Here is a 6,000-nt window from a genome sequence, read left to right on the forward strand (position 1 = left end):
TTAGGGTGTATTATAATGTTAATCTCTGAAATAGAATTAGTGGATGATTGCATTTGGCAATATTTTTGTTGCCTGGCAATCATATACCACTTCTATAAATTATTGATCTGTTTATACAGATAACAGATAGTGTGCAGGGGACGGGAGTTGTTTAAATTGCGGTTGTCACAAGTAAGTAAATGTTCATGACAGGGTCAGAGATGACCCTGCATTGATTTGCAACTCCTGTACCCAACAAGGAAGGGGTTAACCCTGCTTTCTGCTCTCCAAAACAAAATTAACCGCCTTCAAACTTCCATCGAAGCCCAAATAAAACAGTCTAGATATGCTCCACACCCCAACACCACCCTCCGCCACTTCCACTCTCCCCAAGGACCTCTGCCTGTTTGAATACTCTGAGGTCTCCATCCCTAGAAGTTTAGAAAATAATCCACAACTTAAAACCTTCCAGATGACAAGGTGACCCTTGCCCACCTACTGTAATCAAAGAATGTGGACACCAACTCGCCCCTTTCATCACCAACCTGATTAATGCCTCCTTCAAAGGTAATTGCGTACCATCTGACCTAAAACAAGCATGGGTATTACCACTACTAAAAAAACCACTCTGGACCCCAACACTCCCACTAACTATAACCACGGTTCCCTTACTCTTAAAAATTCTTGACCGGGTAGCTTATCTACAGATCCAGAACCATCTGGAAGAGAACAACATCCTAGGGTTATGCCAATCAGGTTTCCGCCCAAGACATGGGACGGAAACAGCATTACTGGATATAAAAATCCAAATCTACAAAGTGAGAGATAATGGGAAACTAGATGTGCTTCTGCCCCTAGACCTTTCCGCTGCCTTTGATCTGGTAGATCACAATATCCTCTCTGAACACCTCTCATCAGCAGCCAACTTCTCCCCTAATCTCACAGCGACAGAACTATGAAAATGTTCTCCCCAAAAGCCGAAGCACCCCCCACACCAGTCACTTGCGGAGTGCCACAAGGGACCTGTGTGGCACCCACCTTATATAACATATTCACAAAGCCACTCTTTGACCGCTTGGACAACCTGGGTTTCATCTACACCAACTATGCAGATGAGACACAGGTCCTCATACCCATTTCAGGAAACCATGACACTGATACAGCCACCCTCAACGCCATCTTCCGAGCCATCCAGGACTGGATGGCACAACACAGTCTTTGTCTGAACGATGACAAGACCGAGCTGCTCATCATCGGATCCCAACCCAGATTAGCTAAAATGAATCCCCTCTTCAAATCATTCACAATAGATGGACACTCAATCAAAGTATCCACTGAGGTTAAAACACTTGGCTTCCTCCTTGACTCCTCCCTCAACCTTAACCAACAAATAAATGCTACCACCTCAGCCACTGCATACACATGCAAACTCATCATACCATGCAAATAATTCCTCTCCCCTGATAGCTGCCTCACACTGGCCAGAGCACTTGTCATCACGGGCCATGAGTATTGCAACGCTCTTTATGCAGGGACCACAAACAGAATATCAATAAGTTACAGATCCTACAAAACAATGCCCTTAGGGCCGTGCTCAAAATCCCAGAGCAGCGCACATATCAGCCACTAGACACCAGCCTACCTGGCTAGCAGCTTAAAACTGACACAACGAACTAGACCCACCCGAGCAACCTATCAGCACTGTCTCACCACCCCCAGATTCATGCTGCAAAAGGCCGGGGGCAGCAGCTTCCCCACGTTTGCCAGCAAACTCTAGAACTCCCTGCCTCTTACACTCAGAGCCCAAGACTCCTTCTCGATTTTCAGGAAACAACTTAAAACATACCTCTTCACCTATAAATCTGCCCATCACGATACAGAACCTGACTAGTCTTACACCAACTGTGCCCATCATGACACGGAACCTGCCTAGTCTTACACCAACTGTGCCCACATGCGTTCATAAGATCCTCATGTTATTTGTGTCATGTTACTATGTCATTCTCTATCCAATTGTCAAGCCTATCTCCTACCTTCCTTGTCGTGCTCTCCCTGTGCAACAACTGTTAGTCACCTTTCTCATTCTCTGGCATTGTGTAAAGCCTCTCACCTACTGTAATTGTCTCTCTTAAGAAAGCACCCATATGCCTCCAGTCTCTGTGCGCTATATAAGCTTCAAAATAAATAAATACATTGGGCCTCATTACACGGATGGCGGTAAGGGTTGACCGGTACCGGTATTTTACCGGTACCAGTAAATCCTTACCGCCTTCCTACGAGGTCCCTTTGCAGGTTGGGGAATTTAACGCCTGCTTTTTGCAGGCGTTAAAAACCAACCCGCAAAGGGACCAGTGGAGCTAATTACGGTACCGCAATTTGCGTTACCGTAATTAGCGCCTTCCCCATTCCCATTATGCCCTATGGGGCAAAAATGGGAATGGGGAAGGGCAATGGTGGAAGGGGTAATTACCGCCCCGCCAACCTTGAAATAGGGCGGTAATTCCCCTTTCCACCAAGGCGGTGCCAGTATTTTACCGGCATGAACCATGGCGCTAATAGCGCCTTTGTTCACCGCCATCCGTGTAATGAGGCCCATTGAAGTGTGCAACCAGTTTGTGAAATCCAGATGCACTTTAAAATGCACAAAAGAGCCCCTTAGCGTTGTCATTCAGATTTGTGGATTGGCTGCTCCTTTCTAGGTGCAAGTGATGAGTTCTGCAAGCACATGTCATAGTGAACCGATGTTCACTATGGCACCAATGGTAAAGCAGACTTAATTTCACTCCTCCACCATAGACCGGTTACATCTGTAACCAGTCTATTGTTTTTTCAAGATGGTGGGCAGACCTCCGCTGCTTCTTTCCTTCATTAAACTGGAGCCCCGAAATGCATTCCATGGTGCAACTTATCACTCCATTTGTTTTGACTGGGTAAGACACCCCTTTGTACCTCCTTCTTGCATGATGCCCTCCTTCCTTGTGTAAGGGAGAAAGGGGCGTTTTGCCCCCCCATACATTCAGCATAAAAGAGACCTCCTGCTCCTGTAACAGTGGGGAGACATTCTCCTTGCCCTTCCCTGGCGCCAGCGGAGGATCCCTAGCCTCAGTGGAAGAGGGGCTACCGCGGGATACATTTGGACTCCCTTTTGTGCACCACCAGACTCAATTTTTTGACTAGGCCGCATCCTGATAATTGAGAAGCCTCCTCTCCCCTTTGCAGCGCCGCGCACAGAGAACACTGACAGCCCCACCTTCTCCTCCCGTGTCTGTGCCGCCCAAGTTCCTTTCTCATGGTTGCTCTAGGGTGAATTGCTGCAACCGAACAGTGTATTGTTTTTTCCTTCCTCTGAGCTTACTGCCCTGTGTGTGACCGGGCCGAATCTTGATTTGCAACACTGTCTCCACAAACCTGCTCTTGCTCCTTTTACCCCCACCCTTGGAAGTTATTGCATGCTCACCCTTTCGCTCCTCCATTCTTTCTGTGATGTAACAGGAGTGTGACCCTTACCCGCTGGCCACCCTAGAGTGCCCCCAATATAACTGGTCTGATGTCATCATATATCCCGCCTAAAACTAACACCTATCATTCGATTCCCTAAAAGCTCTCTGATACCATGGCAAATAAATCCTAGATCCCGCCTGCTGACACAGCACCTGGAGGGCAAGACCCTCGTAACCCACACTTCTACAAAGGCCTGAGACGGGAATGTGTAAATAAAAGTCTACAATTTATAGTATATGGTTTATGTCATGCACTATTTACTGCATGTCATGAGAGATCGTGTAGCCTAGTTTAATAGAACATTCTTCTCTCGCTGACCCGATCTGACCTTCACCTCGCAAGGATGAGCCCAGCTGACCCACATGATGCCTACCGGCTTCCGAGCTTCCAGCCAATCCTGTGGAGCCGGTCCCTACAATACTATGATATTTCCATGTCTTTCACCAATCCTAATGTAACTTGATGTACCTATAGAGGAACATCACTAGTGACGTGTCAGAGCCTTCAGTCTTCTTCTTCTGGCGCAGAGGCAGCGCAAACTCCTCCCTCTCCGTTAGGTCTTGGGGCCAGGAGATAACACTACCACAGGCTTCCGCAACCCTTTGGGGAAAGAGGGTTAGGGTCCGTGGAGTGGATAGGTAAGGGGTTGTAGGATCACTGGATAGAGGAGTAGGAAGGTGTTATGCATGGGACGGGGGAAATCAGGGTAACATGCTCCTTGGCTCCTGCTTCTTCATGTGGAGTTCCACCCAGCCACTCCTACATACTTCACAACATTCAATATGCTCTAGGTGTGGGAGTCTTTGTGCTGGAGCTCCAACCAATAGGCTAGATGCCACTGCTGCACTAGTGTGTATACCACCAATGTTTCACAGAATTGTACAAAACGTTTCTCACATTACTTCATGTAAGATCAGACTCTCCCCAACATTGCTTCATGCAAGGCACTGATACTATTGGAACCGACCCTTACTTTACCCCAGTAGGAATGCCCCCTCAACAGTCATAACAAGTAAACATAGACGTAGCTTCATCTTCCGATGAGTTCTGTGGCTTCTGCCGTTTGCTTTCTGTTCCACGCACTGTTCTGCAGAGTCGTCTTCCACTGAAAACAACAAAGGAATGTCAAAACGGGTGTGTGCCCTAGACCTTCCCTTTAAGGGTTAACGTTTGGAATTTGGGCAGTTCGTGCCAAGTGACCGCTTCACAGAGGTCAATGGAGTCTGGACAACATAATGCCCCCAAGATGCATGCTGTAGGTTGTGCAAGCACTGCCCATGCAGGGTTAGTAATAAATGAGCCCCAAGAGTTAGTTTCAGTTTGCTCCTGCGCGGCTCCGTTTTCGTGCTGTTTATGTTAGCGAGGGAAATCCCTTCCATGCAGTTAGCGGCGTAGGTATCATGGTATGCTACTTATCTTGAGTGTGACGCCGGGCCTGGGGTATGCTTTCAGGCAGACTGGTGCCCCACTGAGGCTTGCCGGCAGGAGCTTGAGGAATACACGTCTGCTGTGGTTGCCGGTCAGGATTACGATCGGCGCTCGTGCACCAGTGCGGGCGCGGTCTTCTCCCCAGCTGCAGCGTGCCGTGCCGGGATTGCTGGGAAACGTAGTTTCTTGGCTGTTCTCCACCTCTGGTCTCGAGACCTGCAAAAGGGGTGGACAACATGTCTAGAGAAGCCTGTTGAGTGCCTGAGAGGCCCCCACCTCCCTCCAAAACCCAGTATAGGGGTCATTTCTCCAGCTACCACCCTAACACTTGCCAGGGTCTTGACAGTACTTCCCCTCCCTCCTGCAGGCCCAGGCTTAGAGGGGTTCTTTCGGTGGAATTGGCAGAGGAGCCGAGGAGCATGAATATTTAGTGCCGGTTCCCAGGACGTGTCCTCGGGACCATAACCCACCCAATCCACCAGATACCATAGAGCACCCCTTCTAACTCGTGAATCTAGAATAGCTGTAACTTCGAATTCGGGGTACCCATCTATTAGGATAGGCGGAGGTTTTCTGGGCGGAATGAAGGATGGGGATGGTTTGAGCAAAGCAACGTGAAACACTAGGTGCACTTTCATATGTGTGGGTAGATCTAGCTTTGCTGCAACTGGACCAATCAGTGCCGTGCTTTTGAAAGGGCCAATGAAACGAGGTTTGAACTTAGGTGAACCTTGCAAATGAAGATTCCGCGTTGATAGCCATACCTTATCTCCAATCTGGTACTGAGGGCTGGGGCACCTTTTCTTGCCTGACTGTTGTTTGTATGCCTGTTTGGCAATATCCAAATTATCTTGCACTTTCTGCCAAATAGCCTCCAGCTGCTTCTTTTTTGTCTCTACTGCTGGCACCTCTGGGTATTCATATTGAGGCACAGGTTGAAAGCGCAGATAATATCTGTACACACTATAGAAGGGCGAGGCTTTGCTTGATGCATGAAATGCGTTATTATATGCCAGTTCGGCTAGCCATATTACCTTTGCCCAATTGTTCTCTAAGCCTTGTGTCAAACAACGAAGATATTACTCCAATGAC

The sequence above is a fragment of the Ambystoma mexicanum genome, chromosome 1q (genome assembly GCF_040938575.1).
Source record: "Ambystoma mexicanum isolate Mex_15411 chromosome 1q, UKY_AmexF1_1, whole genome shotgun sequence".
Taxonomy (NCBI): Eukaryota; Metazoa; Chordata; class Amphibia; order Caudata; family Ambystomatidae; genus Ambystoma; species Ambystoma mexicanum.